Here is an 18,815-nt window from a genome sequence, read left to right as displayed (position 1 = left end):
GAATGCTGTGGCCCAAACCCCCCAAATCCAACTTTGATACCATTCCTAAATATTATTTTTAGAGTTGTGCAGACAATTTCAGTTCTAACACTCCCTGCAATTTGATGCTATGCATTTTATTGTGCCAAAAAGGGGAGGAAAAATGCATATACCAGGGCAGGGTTTCAAAGGAGAGAAAAAACAGGGACCTTCACTTTCAGTAGCACACCCAAGAGGCATTAACTAGGTGTACAGAAGACACAAGAGTCTAATTTCATTGCTTCCAGTGGTTCAGTCTGTTAGTCTTTTGCCACATTCCATCCTGTCCAGATCACTGCTGGATCCTCAAAAGGCCTAGGGCACAAATCTGCATAAAAATTGCATGTGCCAATTTAGGAAGCCTTTCAGAGAGAAAGCTGCACAGCTCAGGCTAGGGAACCTTTTCCAGCCAAAGGGCTGCATCTCCTTCTTCACAAGTTCCTATGGGCCAGTGGCGGATGGGGCTAGACCATGGGTAGGCAAACTAAGGCCTGGGGGCCGGATGCGGCCCAATCGTCTTCTCAATCCGGCCCGTGGACAGTCCGGGAATCAGCGTGTTTTTACATGAGTAGAATGTGTGCTTTTATTTAAAATGCATCTCTGGGTTATTTATGGGGCATAGGATACATTCATACAGTGGTACCTCGCAAGACGAATGCCTCGTAAGACGAAAAACTCGCAAGACGAAAGAGTTTTTCGTTTTTTGAGTTGCTTCGGAAGACGAATTTCCCTATGGGCTTGCTTCGCAAGACAAAAACGTCTTGCAAGTTTGTTTCCTTTTTTCTTAAAACCGTTAATACCCAGGGTGCATTGCTTGAAGAGGTGCAATTGCGACTTGACTTAGAAAATGTATGTACAGTACTGTACACTTTGGTGATTTTTAAACTTTTTTTTAAAAAAACTTTTTTTTTGCTTCGCAAGACGAAAAATTCGCAAGACGAAAAAACTCGCAGAACGAATTAATTTCGTCTTGCGAGGTACCACTGTATATTTTTTTCAGAATATAGTCTGCCCCCCCCCCAAGGTCTGAGGAACAGTGGACCGGCCCCCTGCTGAAAAAGTTTGCTGACTCCTGAGCTAGACAAAAGAATGAGAGGAGCAACGAATATCATTTTTACCGTCGTACAGCCCGCCATTTTTCTGCACACACCCTTCTCTATCTGCCATCCATGCGGGCAAGCAGTGCTATAAGAGTTCAGAGGCTTGTTCCAACCACACAAAAACACTCAAGGAGTGTCCAAAGCTGCTAAGAAATGTGACCTAGGGAATAGTTCCAAGGACCATGTAGTGAGGCCTGGGGAAGGGGCACATTAGGATGCCAGGGCAGAGGTCTCCCATCTCTGCTGAAAGCAAAAGTAAACAAGAAGCAGGAGACCCTGGGATGAGTGCAGACAACTTTCAGCTTGGATCCTCTAGCCCAGAGATGGCCAAACTTGGCCCTCCAGGACTACAACTCCCATCATCCCTAGCTAACAGGACCAGTGGTCAGGGATGATGGGAATTGTAGTCCCAATACAGCTGGAGGGCCAAGTTTGGCCATCACTGCTCTAGCCGCTCGCTGGGACCACAGCTGATTTCCAGCACCCCTCCACATTCACCACCACTCCCACTAGCAAAACATGTATCACGTCATTTTGAATGTCTGCCACCTTTTCCAACAGAAGTGCAAATTAGCGATCCCTATATAGATGTGCGCATGCAGACACAGAGAGATATGCCTATATTTAAACTGGCAGCCAAACGTGATTCTCCCATGTATGGAACACACCTGCTTCTGGGGTAGAGACAGAAGCAGCGTTGGATCTGCAACGGACATTCTTTCCGCTAGGCAGGTTCCACGCTGGAAACCAGACACAGAAAAAGAAAAGAAAATTTCAGAGGCTACGAGACAATTAAAAGAGGTGGAAGCACAAACCACTAAGGTGGGACTGGTAGACAAACGAGGGCTGAGGAAAATACCTGGGAAAGTAAAAATAGTCAAAGACAAAAATGGAATTTCATGTGAAATGATATGGGAGGACCTGACTGATAAAGATGGGAAATGATTTGGGAGGCTTTGACTGTGTCAGAGAAGAAACAAGAAGGGAGGGCAAAGGGTTTAAGATGCTGCCCTATGTGGTGGCAATGTAAAATTGCCAAAAAGGCCTGGGAAAAGATATATAAAGATTTGAAGAAAATGTGGGAAATGATGGTTGTTTAAAAAAATTGAAGTTATGATATTGAGATGTAAAGGACTTGATGGATTGTTTGAACGAAAGACTCTGTTCTGATATGGATGCCAGGCCAAGACCAGCCAGCCCTCGGGGAAGGAAGAAGCCTCAGCCAAATAAGATAAAGAAGAAGATTGGCAAAATAAATGACTGAACTATGCAGGGCATATTATTACAAAAAAGGACAATTGCTCAGTGCATATTTCTTAAGATTTGTGTACAGACTTTTACATTAGTATAACTTCTAAAAGTCACTTGTAATAAGATGAAGAAGGTTTTAAAATTGGGTTGTTATGTATATAAGGTTTTATGGACGTGCATAAACAAGTATGTTATAATGGAACCAAGAGGGGGAGTGGAGGGAAGTCGAGCAAAAACATTGTGGTTTAATCTGCTTATGATATTTTTCCTTTTTTCTGTTGTTGTTTTTTGTTTTGTTATTTTTGGAAAATCAATAAATTGTTATCGAAAAGGAAAAAGAAAAGAAAAAAGACCCAGGAAGGAAATGGTTAGTGCAATGGAAACAGTTAAACACTGGTTGAAGAAAGGGGCAGAAAGCCATTAGAAGTGACCATGGACAGCCTTGGTACACTGGTACCTTGGTTTTCAAACTTAATTCATTCTGGGAGTCCGTTCGACTCCCGAAACTGTTCAGAAACCAAGGCGAAGCCTCCAATTGGCTGCAGGAGCTTCCTGCACTCAATCGGAAGCCGCACCAGATGTTTGGCTTCTAAAAAACGTTGGCAAATTGGAACACTGACTTTCAGGTTTGCGGCGTTTGGGAGCCGATTTGTTTGGGAGCCAAGCCGTTAGACTACCAAGGTACCACTGTATTCAGTTATGTTCTAGAAGGGCGACACCTTGAACAGCACAGAGCAGGGGAGCCAGAAGGGGTGGAAGGATGGAAAGAGGGCAGTTATTTATTCTAGATCGTCTTCTGTGTGGCTGGCATGTGACAGGTCTCCTGTTGAATCAGAGTGAAGGTTGCCATCTGCTGGATCCCTAGAGCCATTTCCAACTAGCCCAATGACTTTCCGTTCCAGACACCTCCCCAAACCAGCCTGGGGTTTACTGGATAAACGAACGCCATTACCTCTCCTTCCAGGACAACAGTGTTCAACCTCGGAAAAGAGGGGTCCCTTATTTCTATACACCTTCATAATCAGATTCCCATGGAGTTCTGGGACCAGGGGGACAGGGAAAAAGAGTCTCTGGGACTTCCTATGGTTCCCAGTTTCCAAAGGGGACCCAGGAAGTTACCCCAACTTTGCAGAACCTCTTTCTCTTTATGCAGTTCATTGTGTCTAAGGAACCACTCTCCAACTTGGAGGGTTTGGCTGAAACACACACACGCGCACACACACACACACACACACAAGAATGAAGAAGTTTGGTCTGCATTATTTCCATATGAGCAGCCTCAGACCCTCAGCCTTGGGCAGCCAAGAGGATATATATTTTCAGGACCCACCCTAGTCCTGTGACAGTAATTTCCGTTAAATTGTTTTTAATATTGAATTTTAAATTGCTGTAACCCACCCTGGAACCTTATGGTGAAAGGTAGACAAGAAATTAAATCAATAATATTTCACGCTATTGTCTTTATTTCCAAGCAAGATCAGTGTGAGGGCAATTCTATATAAGGCGGCGAAGAGCCTAAATCTGCTTCTTTATCTTTTAAAATATACTCACACAGAAAACCAGTTCCGGGTAACGCTCTTTCAAAAACAGTTTTTCATTTTTCAGATACCAGCAACCTAAACACAGGTGGCCAACCAGCAGCCAGGGAGCAGAAAGTGGCCCCCAACCTCATTTTGTGCAGCCCCCAACACCTCATGAAGCTTTGCTCCAAGGAGGCTGAGCACGTGGTTCTCTCCTTTTCCATATTATCTTCACAACAACCCAGAGAGGGAGGCGAAGCTGAGAGATGTTGACCGGCCCGAGGTCACTCAATGAGCTTCTTGGCTGAGTAAGATTTCAAACCCTGATCTCCTAGATCCTAGCCCAACACTGTAAGAACTAAACCACACTGGTTGTTCTGCTCTGTGTGTGTATGGCATAGAGCACTAACATCAGAAAGGAATTGCATTCTTGCTGTCCTAGGACTACATCTTAATCATCCATTTGCTCAGACCACAATCTGTGGTCCTCCAGAAGTTGTTGGACACCAACTGCCATTGGCCCCAGCCAGCAGGGCCAACTGTCAGGGTTAATGGAAGCAACATCTTGAGGACCACAGATTCTACATTGTTGACTCAGATGATTATAGGACTTGCCTCAATGACTTCTTATGCATGTTTCCAGCCCAATTCACTGACTCTTACACTTTTCACAAGGGATGTTTCACACAACATTTTCATCTGCATGATTAAAAGAACTATTTTAATCATGAGAGCCAGTGTGGTGTAGTGGTTAAGAGAGGTAGACTCGTAATCTGGGGAACCGGGTTCGCGTCTCCGCTCCTCAACATGCAGCTGCTGGGCGACCTTGGGCCAGTCACACTTCTCTGAAGTCTCTCAGCCTCACTCGCCTCACAGAGTGTTTTGTTGTGGGGAAGGAATAGAAAGGCGATTGTTAGCCGCTTTGAGACTCCTTAGGGTAGTGATAAAGCAGGATATCAAATCCAAACTCTTCTTCTTCTTCTATTTGGGAACACACCTGGCAAAGGTTTCTCCCAAATTCACAGATCACACAGCGTTTGAAAAACATGCATTCTGCAAGTATACAGAACCAAGCAAATCCTGCACACAATGCAGACCACTCCTCCTGCTGGACCTGCCCAACTACAGCATCTTCACAGTGCTCTCTACAACATTCGCAATGTCATTTAATTAACGCAGATGGAGCCCAGAGAGAAAAGAAATCCTGATAAAACTTTATTGAGCAAAACTGAACAAAACCAGTGTATAATAAGAAAGCAACAGGTGATAATGTCTGTCCTAAGTCTGGCTTTGCACATAGCAGGGAGACATTCAAACAAACATACAGAGGGAAACTCCCCTCAAACAGTCAATCACAACACGAGTTACCTCTGCAAAGATCATGCTATGCAACATCTCCACCCCTTATTTTACCAGCCGAATGATCTCGGCTGTTGTACTTCCAGAACTATGAGCAAAATGGACAAACAGAACAAGAATCTCCGTTCTCCTGTACTTCCTAACCGGCCATTCCCTCTGTTCGCACACAAGTTATACTTCAGCAGACAATCTTGGCAGCGTTCCTCAGATAGGCAGCCTCCAACCTGCTACATGCATTGGCAAGAGTGCAAGGAAAATAAGCGAACGGGGCCCAATCGCTTGCTGGATGCGGGCGAAGATTAAAGAGATGACATTTTTTCGAGCACATAGCAGTATCCTTTCCCCGCTGACATTTAATATGACCAGCTTTGAGAGCTGGGCCCAACTTTCCGTTGTATGAGTAATAACAGAAGACAGCTGCTGTCTCCTCCTGCACATGATAGTCCTGGAGCCGAGGCTTCTTGCAATAGATCACATTTTGATTTGAGCCGCGTCGCCTCCTGACATCTGCACTGCAACAGACCATTATTCTGCAGCTATTGGGAAATTCCACAGCAGCAGCAGATGGAGAGAAAAAACAACCACCATACGCTTTGCAGGCTCCGGCACATCACTCCTTGAAACTCTGCCCATCACACTTTAACATTAAATATTTAATCCGGCGAGATGTCCGGTTCTTAATGTTAATCCATTTCTTCCACCTTGCCATAGTCAAAAATTCAGCTTGCTGCATAAGTCATGGTCTTAGCACTTACAGAAGGGTAAAAAGGATGCTTTTACTGGCTGAGGAGGAAGTTTGCTTTCTTACATGCAGAAGTAGCTTCTGGCAGCTATCATATCATTAATAATGGAGGTACTGAGACATGGAGCTTGACAGCCAGGAAGCAGCAGCCTCTCCCTTGCCTTCCCCTCTGCATTCATCAAGCAATTCCTTTCTTTTCCTTCAAAGTCTGGCGAGCAGGGAAATATAATTTTCCCAGGGTACCTGAGCCCTTAGCATGGATGTTAAGGTGCCCTAGCAAAAATGAGTCAAGGCAGTGGAATGTTTGCAAATGTTGGACCGGGCAGGTTGGCCTATTGGGGGTGGGACACAGTGCCCCTGCAACCTCAACCAGCTTTCAGACAGCTTTCCTTTGCCTGCCTTCTTACCAGTATACCTGAAGGAGCGTCTCCACCCGCATCATTCTGCCCTGACACTGAGGTCCAGCTCTGAGGGCCTTCTGGCAGTTCCCTCCCTGCGAGAAGCCAAGTTACAGGGAACCAGGCAGAGGGCCTTCTCGGTCATGGCACCCGCCCTGTGGAACGCCCTCCCACCAGATGTCAAAGAGAAAAACAACTACGAGACTTTTAGAAGACATCTGAAGGCAGCCCTGTTTAGGGAAGCTTTTAATGTTTAATAGACTATTGTATTTTAATATTCTGTTGGAAACTTCCCAGAGTGGCTGGGGAAACCCAGCCAGATGGGCGGGATATAAATAATAAATTATTATTATATTATTATTGTTAAGTTGTGGGTGAACATTTCAGACGAAACAGTGATTCTTCAAACAGCTCTTGTTTATTCACAGGCCAGAACAGAACTGAACTGAAGGGTTCAGCCAGCCTGCTTATATAGAGCTCCAGTACAACGCAACTGTAACAACTTTCTGCAACTATCCAATCACTGAACGTCACTTTCAATCCCTTATTTGCATATGTGGACCTGAGTGAAAACTATCTACAGTATCCCCCTGCTGGCCCAGGGTGAGAACTTCAGTACATAACAATTATTATTACTTGCGGCTGATCAAAGAGGTGGCACTGCCTGCCAGCTTCCAGCTCCTCAGCCCCAGTTAAGGATGGAAGAGAAATTCAATTCAGTCTGCATTTTAAGGCAAATTGCACCTAAGTCACACTTTGTGAAACAATACAAGAACCAAAACACAGCCCACCTTCGAAATTTGTGAATCTCTGAATTTTGCAATGCACTTCTCCAGCCCAGCAACATTTACACACACACAAGCCTAAACTTGGGTAAAGTGTGTGTGAAAATACACATATTAGCGAAACAACATACAAAAAAATGCATCACATCCGGGGGAAACTGATTCACAGAAACACATATATTAGGCAAAAGTGCAGGCGAACGTTGCGTATTAGGGGAAATTAGTACTAAAAGGATGGTGAAGTGTCATGGGGAGGTTTTTTTTAATTTTTAAAAATGGTAAGCTGATGTAGAAATAAGGCGAACCAAACTAAAGATTGGAAAAATGAAAAACCGAGAGAAACCAAAATGGACAGATTTTTATTGTTGTTAACCACTTTGAACCCGGCTTCAGCTGGGGAGGGTCACCGGTCCTGGCTTCACCTGCTATTAGTTTCTTTGCCTTCAGGCTTAGACTCTCCACTATGCTATGACGTTCATCAGTTGACAGGGGTCCAAGCCAGTCTCTATCTCGGCCAAAACTACCTCACAGGAGTGTTGTGCAAATAACATGGGGAGTGGGGAGCTGTGTGTGGCTGCTTGACCTCCTTGGGAAAGAGGTGAGATATAAATGCAATAATAGGCAGGTGACAAAAATACATGCGCTTTGTGCCGGGGACACCGCAGAGCATTCAGAGCCTGTTGCACATGCGATTTCATTGGGAATTCAATGGGCCCAAACTGGGCTGGGAGAAAGTGAAGTTATTCGCAAGGGGTTCTTTCTTTCTTTCGTTCTTTCTTTCTTTCTTTTTCAAATGATTAGGCTCTGCAGAATGAATTCACTTCATATTGACCCAAGGGATGTTTGCCCATTACTGGTTAATTCTCTCTCTCTAGCAAAGGAGGAAGTCAATGGGTTGTATCCAATGAGAGTCATATGCTACAGCAGACCCCACTCAAATTAATAGACAGGGCTAACTTAGCCCCATTCGTTTCAATGGGTCTACTCTGAGTAGGTTGGTTGGATGCAATCCAGCATGTCCTAACTTTCTCTTGCCTTGCTAACTTCCCAACTTCTAGAGTGGAAATGAATCACAGATTAGCCATTTAAGATGAACCGCCTTAGAGAACTGGGCCACTTGCATCCCACATCACCAAAGGAAGTTGGTACGGGACCAGGTTTAATCTGCAGCCTGAGCTAATTCTCAGACTATGCAAACTAGGTACGGCCTTTATTTGCATAAAAACTACATGAATGTTTTCCAACCGCCACGTTGACATCTTTCCTGGGCATTGGCATTCCCAGTAAATAGTGTCCCTGCTTTGAAAGTCTCTCTCTTCAAACACACACTGCCCCAAGGCTCTTTCCTGAAACAACAGTGCTAAACGAGAGGTAACAAATAGCTGTGAATTTTGCTAAGAAGAGAATCAGATCTCTATCGTCTTAGGAGCTGCCATCTCCTTAAGTAGCTGTATGAACGGACAAATCGCTTTAGAAGTGGTTTCGTTCCTTCACCCACCCTTAATATTTCATCTACTCATTTTGGATATTTATATATCGCTGCAAAGTCAGAATTTCCAAGCCGTGTACATAAACAAAAATTTTTTTTAGAAAAAACACATACAGGAAATAAGAACAATTAAAAATACTCCGTAAGAACAGCAAAACTGCCTTAAAATGTCTGCTGGAATAAGGAAGCTCTTTGTCATGAGTCTGTAGGTCAGAAAGGAGAGTGCTTGTCTAATCTCAGTTAGGAGGGAATTCCACAGCCTTGGGCTCACCAGACTGAAAGTATGTCTCCTGGTCAGCCATGCAGCTGTGCCCTGGGAGACGATCAACAGAGACTCCCCCAAAGATCTTAGTGATCAAGTGGAGGTGCAAGGGATCAGGCAGTCCTTAAGATACCATGGACCCAACTTGTTAAGGGCCTTGTAAAATTAACACCAAAACTTTGATCGTAGCCTGGTAACATGTGGGCAGCCAGTGTGAGCTTTTAAGCACCAATGTTATGCACTGGCAGAGTCCAGCCACAGCATTTTGGACCAGCTTTCACATTATTACCTCCCAAGGCATACAGCAGAGAGGTTTGTGTGCTTCCAGAATTGCTCCACTTTTAATAGTACTTATTTTTTCAGAACAAACTGAAGTGCCCAAACCCCGATGTTCAGCAGCTGCGAAGAGGCACCAATTCATGCCAAGTGTTTGCCTTTTGCACCTCGCTCCTGTTGGTGGATCTTGGGGTCCAACAAAACACAAGGCAGATCCCACACACCTGAATTCTGCCCTACCATGGTATAGACAGGAGAGTTCACCAGAGCTGGGACCCAGAATATCCATAAGGTGGCAACATTAAAAGAAGTGTGCCATTTGTTTGTTATTGGATTACGAACAAAACAAAAAAGCCAATCTCGCTTTTTGGAAATAAAGTGTGTCCCTTGACAAGGGGTGTCATGATGCACAAATTTCTTGCACACCCAATTTTTAACAAGGCAATCTGTTAATTCTATAGGCCTAGGCCATCAACCTCAGGGAAGAAGAACCTTAGCTCAAGTCACAAAAGCAAACACAGGTATTTTCTTTTCCAAGAGAGAGAGAGAGAGAGAGAGAGAGAGAGAGAGAGAGAGAGAGATTGCCATGCCAAGGGTGTCCTGTGTCATCTTAAAGACCAACAGATTTATTGCTGCATAAGCTTTGATGCACAACTTCCATCAGCTGCATACCATAAAGAGATTCTTAAAGTTGGCTGTAACTTTTAAAGACAACCACAAAGGAAACAAAACCTGGCTTGGGTGCATCAATAAAACTATTTTTGAGACTAAGATAAAGGTAAAGGGACCCCTGACCATTAGGTCCAGTCGTGACTGACTCTGGGGTTGCGGCGCTCATCTCGCTTTATTGGCCAGGTCCGGGTCATGTGGCCAGCATGACTAAGCCACTTCTGGCGAACCAGAGCAGCGCACGGAAACGCCGTTTACCTTCCCACCGGAGTGGTACCTATTTATCTACTTGCACTTTGACGTGTTTTCGAACTGCTAAGTTGGCAGCAGCTGGGACCGAGCAATGGGAGTTCACCCCGTCGCGGGGATTCGAACTGCCAACCTTCTGATTGGCAAGGTTTAACCCACAGCGCCACCCGCGTCCTTATTTTTGAGACTACCACTACGAAAAAGGCCAGAAAGGAATCAGAATGAATACAAGGGAGTGAACACTTTGGAGCATCTTCACTCTACAATGCTACAACAAATTTCAGGTATCAGCTTCTTCCTTTTCTGGTGGCACTCAACAGTACTCAGTAGCATCAGCTTTCAGTCCCCTGCCCAAATCTTGTGACGACCCTCATGGTCTCTTCCAACTCTATGATTCGACTATTGCCTCTCCCATTCCATGCTCCCAGTTCCTAAGAAAATGTTGATTAGGTGGCAAGGCAAGCATCAATGCTTTTATCCCCTTGTGCTTCCCAGGCATGCAACAGGGCAAGGCTTCGGAGGCACCCACAGCGCAGGCGCATGGCTGTCACGCATGCGCACTACTTTCCCACTCTTTAGCCAGTGGCAGTAGTGGTGGGTGGGGCATGGAAGGAGGCAAAAACAATGTCTGGGGTATGGGGGGGAGGGACGCGGGTGGTGCTGTGGGTTAAACCACAGAGCCTAGGACTTGCTGATCAGAAGGTTGGCGGTTCGAATCCCCGCGACGGGGTGAGCTCCCATTGCTCAGTCCCAGCTCCTGCCAACCTAGCAGTTCGAAAGCACGTCAAAGTGCAAGTAGATAAATAGGTACCACTCCAGCAGGAAGGTAAACGGCGTTTCCGTGCACTGCTCTGGTTTGCCAGAAGCAGCTTAGTCATGCTGGCCACATGACCGGGAAGCTGTATGCCGGCTCCCTCGGCCAATAAAGCGAGATGAGCGCCGCAACCCCAGAGTCGGTCACGGCTGGACCTAATGGTCAGGGGTCCCTTTACCTTTTACCTTACAGGGGGGAAGGGGGATGCAGCCTCCGCAAGCCTGCACATGTGCAGACAGCAGCACAGGCGCAGTGCAGCCCACCTGCTATGAAGGGACAGGACAGGACGGGTGGCTGCCTGGCTGCCTGGTCAGCCCATTGGGTGGCAGACATTGGGGGGGTTCCCATGACCCCCCCCCCGTGAAAAGGGCAGTGGCAGTAGCAGGTGGATTGCTATGAACCTGGTGAGTACCGACACCATTTTTCCAAGAAAAAAAGTCACTGGGTATCAGTAAGAGTGAGAGTGATGGAGCTGTTAGTGTTTTGGGCTAGGACCTAGGAGATAAAGTTTCAAATCCCGACTCAGCCATTAAGTTCACTAGCTGACTTGAGCCAGTCACCATCTCTCCGCCTAACCTACCTCACAGGGTTGTTGAGAAGATGGAATGGGATGGCGGAGGGGGGAATGCACTTCAACTGGAGCAATTTGGAGGGGAAGTAGGATACAAATGCCATAACAATGTCAGAACTCTTTCCCGCTAAAGCATTACTGCACAAGATTGTAATGCAGAACTTTCTCTTCTACCAATCTGGCCTTGAACCATGCCAGGGTCACGACCAGGGGCTCAGGACCCCAACAGCAGGACCCACTAGCACTGAAGGCCCTCCATATGGGTCAGCTGGCTGTGTCAACCTCCATTTCAAAATTTCCAAGATGTTTTCCAATGAAACCATGTTAGGAATATAAGAAGAGCCATCTGAACAATCAATGGCCCAGCTAGTCCAGTATCCCATTCTCCCAGTAGCTAACCAGATGCCTATGGAAAGTTGGAAGCCTGGAAAAGAGGAGACCAAGACCTTCAAATATCTAAAGGGATGTCACATGGAAGATGGAGCGACCTTGTTTTCTCCTGCTCTGGAAGATTCAAGTTACAAGACAGGAGATTCCGCCTAAAGATCATGAAGAACTTTCTGATGGTAAGAGCTGTCAGATAGTAGAATGGACTTCCTCGAGAGGTTGTGGACTATCCTTCTTTGGAGGTTTTTAAGCAGAGGTTGGGAGGCCATCTGTCATGGATGCTTTAGTTGAGATTCCTGCATTTGAACTAGATGACACTTGGAGTCCCTTCCAATTCTCCAGTTCTTTGATTCTATGATAGCACCTAAGTGCAACAATAGTTGTGGTTCCCAGCAACTGATATTTAGGGACATATAGCCTATGACAGTGGAGGCAGAGCATAGACATTGCTCTGGGGCACGGTGAGAAATGGGCAGATCCCACCCCGCTTGGAGTGCTGCTGGCAGGAAAGCTTGAAGAGGCCCAGCCAGAAGGTGTGTTGTGCCCAGTTTATAGGGACGCAGGTGGCGCTGTGGTCTAAATTTCTGAGCCTCTTGGGCTTGCCGGTTGGAAGGTTGGCAGTTCGAATCCCCACGACGGAGTGAGCTCCCGTTGCTCTGTCCCAGCTCCTGCCAACCTAGCAGTTCGAAAGCACGCCAGTGCAAGTAGATAAATAGGTACCACTGCGGCGGGAAGGTAAACGGTGTTTCCGTGCCCTCTGGTTTCCGTCACAGTGTCCCGTTGCGCCAGAACCAGTTTAGTCATGCTGGCCACATGACCCGGAAAGCTGTCTGTGGACAAATGCTGGTTCCCTGGGCCTGAAAGCGAGATGAGTGCTGCAACCCCATAGTCGCCTTTGACTGGACTTAACCGTCCAGGGGTCCTTAACTTTTTTTTTTAATTTCTTTTTATTGAATTTCACTTAAATAACCAAAAGAAAAAACAAAACAACAGTTTCAGAAAAAAGAAAAAAAGAAGAAAAAATATCCATACGTAACACAGAAAAAACATCAATTTCCGTTACAGTTCTTTGTCTTATTCCTTGAAGCTTTATATCTTTAGATATTTAGATCTTTCCTCTACACACCTATTGACCTCCTTCCCTCCCGATTTTGGGCTTCTTAATGAAAATTCTTTCTTTTTTCTGCAGTTAATAATTATTAATGGTTTACGCATTGTGAGGTTTATATCAGACCTGCTGTAGTTTTTAAGTTTCTATAGTTTCCTTCAATATATACCATAAATTTATTCCAATCGCTAATAAACTTTGTATTTTTTTGGTTTCTAATTTTTTGCGTCATTTTTGCTAGTTCAACATATTCAAATAATTTTGTTTGCCAATCTCTGATCGTTGGGGTATTTGGGCTTTTCCAATTTTGTGCAATTAATATTCTAGCCGCTGCTGTCGAATATTGGAATAGTGTCTTATCTTCTTTTTTAATTTCATCCCCAATTATTCCTAGTAAAAAGGCCTCTGGTTTTTTAGGGAAAGTGTATTTAAATATTTTTTTTAACTCATTATAAATCAAATCCCAAAATTTCTTTATTTCTTTGCAATTCCACCACATGTGGTAGAAATTGCCTTCTTTAATTTTACACTTCCAGCAGGCCTTATTTCCTGTTTTGTACATTTTTCCTAATTTTGCTGGTGTGATGTACCACCTATACATCATCTTTTCCAAATTTTCTCTGAGTGTGACGCATGCCGTAAATTTCATTCCACTACTCCATAATTTCGACCACTTTTCATATTCTATATTATATTCCAAGTCCATTGCCCATTTTGTCATGACCTCCTTTATTTCTTTGTCTTTAGTGTCCCATTCCAATAATATATCATACATTTTGGATAATAACTTGGTTTTTCCTTCAATTATTTCTATCTGAAATTTAGATTTTTTTTCTCGCTTATCCTTAACTTTTTTTTTACCTTTTGTGCCCAGTTATTGATGCAAGGAACACAAAGACCCATCCTTGTCATTTTCCCCTTTCGTCCCCCAAAAGAAACAAAGGGAGAAAGCCCCACTTTCCCACCCCACATTTGAAACCCAAACTGACTCTCCTGACCCTCGTTGGAGCCAGCTGCCTTCCTCCACATTCCAGCCAAAAATAATAACAGAAGAGCCCAGTTCGGAGGAGAGTTAATCTAATCTTCATTGCTTCAGTTTTAAAATATCCTGCTTGGTTTTGGGTTTCTTGTTACATGGAGGGATATGTTTTTAGTGAGATAGGTCTTAGCGTAAAGGTCCTTCGTGGAAGCTTCGTGTAACCAGATACCGAGGAAAGCCAGCTCTGCTGCAGTCCAAACAACACACACACACATACACACACACACACACACACACACACAGAGAGAGAGAGAGAGAGAGAGAGAGAGAGAGAGAGAGAGAGAGAGAGAGAGGGAGAGGGAGGGAGAGGGAGAGAGAGACGGACAGACAACATCGGCATCTCCACAAGGCAACCCTTTGCAAGCAAGCTCTGCTGAAGCCGAACTCCCGACAGCCGTAATTATGTTAATGCCTCTGCAAAAACTATTTATAAATTGTGCTTCATTGTAGAAACCTGCAAAACGTGTCAGCAGCAGCTCCCTGATTCTTCCCACCCTCAAAAAAAGTTTACTTCTGATTTGAGAGAGAGAGAGATACCTGCATAATTACATTTCTTTCTCTCTCTTTTTTAAAAAAGAAAACGACGACCCCTCACTCATACATTTTAAGGTGTCACTCCAATATTTTCTAGCTTCTGCTACTATTCTGCTATGAAGGAGACTGACAATTTTACCCCTTAGGAGAAAAGAGTTTAGGATACATTTCAGGGATGTGACATGAAATTTACACACCTGTGCAGGCACATAGTAGGGACAGCTGGAGGATGATCAGTTTGCATTCTCAGGTGAATTGAACCAAATCACACTTCCTGGACAGATCACAGCCAGATCATAATGGAATTATCCTTCAGTTTTCGCACTTTTCCTGAATTTCTGCAACACAACTTTGAGTTCAAAGAGTCCCAAAATGCCTATTTTACGTTAAAAGCGTGTAAAGACAGAGTCTCGACCTCTTATATACCTAGCGATTACCGTGCTCTGCAGGAGAGGACTTCTAGATCTCATCCTATCATTAGGTTTTTTTGTTAGAGAGTGGTGCTGATAATGCCAAGGTTGCAGGTTCGATCCCTGTATGGGACAGCTGCATATTCCTACATTGCAGCGGGTTGGACTAGATGATCCTCAGGGTCCCTCCCTGATTCTAAGTCTTCCTTGTGTGCTGCCACTCGGATCCAATTCTCTCCTGCCATATAGAGCCAAGGGCTATGCAGAAGAGCTCTTGTCCCTCCTTTATCCTGCTGTTCCTGAACAGCAGAAACATGCGCAGGATGAAATAAATCAATTTTACTGAAATCTTCCATGTACCTGTATTCCTCAGTAAATGCAGTGGTGTCATCAGGGTAGGACTTTGGGGCAGAGGTCAAGGGTCCCATTCAGAAAAATGAAGCTGGGCTGACTTACTACACTTGAAATGATACACATTATCGTCCAAAGAAGGGACCACGGAGACCTAAAGTCTAAATGTACAGTCGTACCTTGGATCCCAAAAGCCCTGGAACTCAGATGTTTTGGCTCCCAAACGCCACAAACCCAGAAGCGATTGTTCCGGTTTGTGAACGTTCTTTTGGAACCCAAATGTCCAACGGGGCTTCCGCGACTTCTGATTGGCTGCAGGAGCTTCCTGCAGCCAATCGGAAGCCGCAATTTGGTTTTCGAACATTTTGGAAGTCGAACAGAATTCCAGAATGGATTATGTTCGACTTCCAAGGCACGACTGTACTTTACTGCACCACTGAGAAAATTGGGGGCAGAGGAGAGAGGCTCAGCAATTGCTTACACAGGGCCCCCTCCAGGAAAGACTTTTACCACCAAGTCGTCAAGGGCGATTTCATCGATGGGCCTAAGACAGCCTTAGAATGAGAAAAGGTCACTTATCTAAAGCTGCAGCTCAAAGACCATCTCCTGCAAACAGCTTGCTCTAGGCAGCCATTGTTTATTCCGTTGTTTATTCCAGGGTTGGAGATGATGGGAGCTGTGTCCAGAAACATGCATGCCCTCCAAGTATCCCTATTTTCCAGGGACAGTCCCAGAATTACGAAAAATTACAATTTGATCCAGGAATATCCCTATTTCCACCACCAGTGCCACCAGTGCCCAGCTTGGAGAGCAGGATGAGCTGGTATCAGCAATGGCAGAGGCCTCCCATTGCTTCTCCATGGCCACTGCCGCTGGCCTCCTCATTTGAGCAGCTTGTCCATGGAGGCGCAGGTCAGTTCTGTGTCCAGGGCAGCTGTTTACCAACTCCATCTGGTACCCAGACTGAGACCCTACCTGCCCGCAGACTGTCTCGCCAGAGTAGTGCATGCTCTAGTTATCCTCCTGCTTGGACTACTGCAATGTTCTCTATGTGGAGCTACCTTTGAAGGTGACTTGGAAACTACAACCAATCCAGAATGCGGCAGCTAGACTGGTGACTGGGAGTGGCTGCCGAGACCATATAACACTGCTCCTGAAAGACCTACATTGGCTCCCAGTACGTTTCCGAGCACAATTCAAAGTGTTGGTGCTGACCTTTAAAGACCTAAATGGCCTCGGTCCAGTATACCTGAAGGAGCGTCTCCACCCCATTGTTCTGCCTGGACACTGAGGTCCAGCGCCAAGGGCCTTCTGGCGGTTCCCTCCCTGCGAGAAGTGAGGTTACAGGGGACCAGGCAGAAGGCCTTTTCGGTAGTGGCGCCCACCCTGTGGAACTCCCTCCCATCAGATGTCAAGGAAATAAACAACTATCTGACTTTTGGAAGACATCTGAAGGCAGCCCTGATTAGGGAAGTTTTTAATGTCTGAGGTTTTATTGCTTTTTTATTATTATCATTAATTCTGTTGGGAGCTGCCCAGAGTAGCTGGGGAAACCCAGCCAGATGGGTGGGGTATAAATAATATATGTTGTTGTTGTAGTAGTAGTAGTGGCTGCCAGAGACCAGGCAAGGAGGAGAGGCTACTGTTGCCTCTGAAGCCTAGCCTCACATTATGCGTCAGCTCTGAGGTGTAGACAGGGGCAGATCCACTATGGTCAGAAAGAAAGAGGGAGTCTTGAAGAATGGAGGATGAAGTTGATGGACTATGCAGAATCAGACAAATTAACAGGAAGGATTCGAAACCTGCGGGACCAGAAATTTACCAAAGACTGGAGTAAATTTACGAACTATATGAAAAGTATTTGTGATGATCAGACGACGTTTGTAGGTTTGCAAGAAGTTCTGTGAGGAGTATTGTTGGAAATATTGTAAAAATGGAAAAGGGGAGATGATAAGTTAAGAGAGGTAAAGACAATATAAAATTAAGTAATGCATAAAAAGAGGTTAAGATGGAAGATCATCAGAGGTGCTGATGGAAGTCCACAAAAAAGTGTATTTGTAATAATTTGTGTTGTACGTTTTATAATTTGTATGTTAAAATTAATAAAAATGTATTCGAAAGAAAGAGCGAGTCTTGATTTTTTTATTTTAAAACAATGCTTTGTGTGTCCATGTCTAATTTTGCCCCTTTCTAAAATTTATTAAATGGGGTGTGTTTTTCTTTTTGTAAATCTGCCAAAGAATAAAATAAAATCAGGATTGAGGGGTTTTCTCAGGACATTGGAAGGCATGTGTGATGCAGCTCATTGATGTAGTGGCAGTAAAAATGCTCTGCTGGGGAGGGCAGAAATGGGGTGTTGAGGGAGGTTAGTGGCGTGGTAGTGAGACATGTCCCTATTTCCATCTGAGGAATGTTGGAGGGTATGCATCTGAAGGGCCACAGGTTTCCCACTTCAGTTTACTCACACTGCTGAAGTTGAACCAACAGGACAAAAAGGTTTCCTTGCTACTGTCTCGCTTTGGGCTGTAAACAATGCACAGTGGTACCTCGGTTTAAGAACTTAATTCGTTCTGGAGGTTCGTTCTTAACCTGAAACTGTTCTTAACCTGAGGTACCACTTTAGCTAATGGGGCCTCCCGCTGCCGCCGCGCCGCCGGAACACAATTTCTGTTCTCACCCTGAAGCAAAGTTCTTAACCCGAGGTACTATTTCTGGGTTAGCGGAGTCTGTAACCTGAAGCGTATGTAACCCGAGGTAAAACTGTACCTATGAAGCCAGCAGAGCTTGCTTCTGAGTGTAGGATCACCCTGGGAATCTAAACCCTTTAAGTTCAGGTTCCAACAGATCAGCAACTTCCACAGTTTCACTTTTATGTCCCCTCCTCTTAAATACATCAGGCATCTTGTTCTTGAACACAAACTTTGGATGCATCAAGAAGCAAAGTGCCAAGTGTCTCTGCAGCACTGATGCAATTGTGTTCCTTATGAATTGAGCCTAGAATCAGAAGTCTGCAAAGCTTTTATTTGTGAATAAAAAACAAACAAACACTATTCATTTTTACATATTCATTGCAAACCCATTCCTCTCTCTGCACAGAAGAGGAACCTTGAAATTAATGAACCTCAGTTGGCTCTAGCAAGTCTACTCTGAGCAGGGCAAGCGTTGGACACAACGGAAAGTTTGCAGAAGTACAAACAGGGAAAAACAAATAATGCATGTGTATATAAGACAGGGCACAGCCCAATGAAAACGGAGCAGGCTCAGTGGGCACAGACTGTCAGCAGCTGGGAAATGAAAACTGGAGAGGGGAGGAATGGAATATCCTGGAAAGGGCATGGCTGGCTGGCTGGCACGCTGAAGAGGAGCATTCCACATTGCTACATTTTATTGCAGCACCTATTTGTATTAAGCCTCGGGAGCAGTAGCCTGCATGGCGACAGCCAGGCGCGCAGGAAAGTGGCATCCTGGTTGGCATGAACGAGT

At 45.0% G+C, this 18,815-nt stretch overlaps 1 protein-coding gene and 1 long non-coding RNA gene across 4 annotated transcripts in view; one reads left to right on the top strand and one right to left on the bottom strand.

The window, feature by feature from the left end:
* LOC310750783 overlaps positions 1 to 18,815 on the top strand; it is a 287,025-nt gene that overhangs the window by 3,636 nt on the left and 264,574 nt on the right. The window lies entirely within an intron of this gene.
* The window catches only part of PKNOX2 (PBX/knotted 1 homeobox 2), a 432,656-nt gene that overhangs the window by 404,780 nt on the left and 9,061 nt on the right, over positions 1 to 18,815 (bottom strand). Inside the window, exon 1 of one of the 3 annotated variants that reach the window (XM_083588792.1) lies at positions 8,403 to 8,537. The exons of the other annotated variants lie outside the window; for them this stretch is intronic. The gene's annotated coding sequence lies outside the window, so the exon portion shown is untranslated. Of the gene's footprint in view, positions 1 to 8,402; positions 8,538 to 18,815 lie in introns of those variants that run through there. 3 annotated transcript variants of the gene reach the window in all.

Source organism: Podarcis filfolensis, assembly GCF_964270895.1.
Source record: "Podarcis filfolensis genome assembly, chromosome: 15".
In the NCBI taxonomy this organism is placed as follows: Eukaryota; Metazoa; Chordata; class Lepidosauria; order Squamata; family Lacertidae; genus Podarcis; species Podarcis filfolensis.
This window is presented reverse-complemented; position numbering and strand designations above follow the sequence as displayed.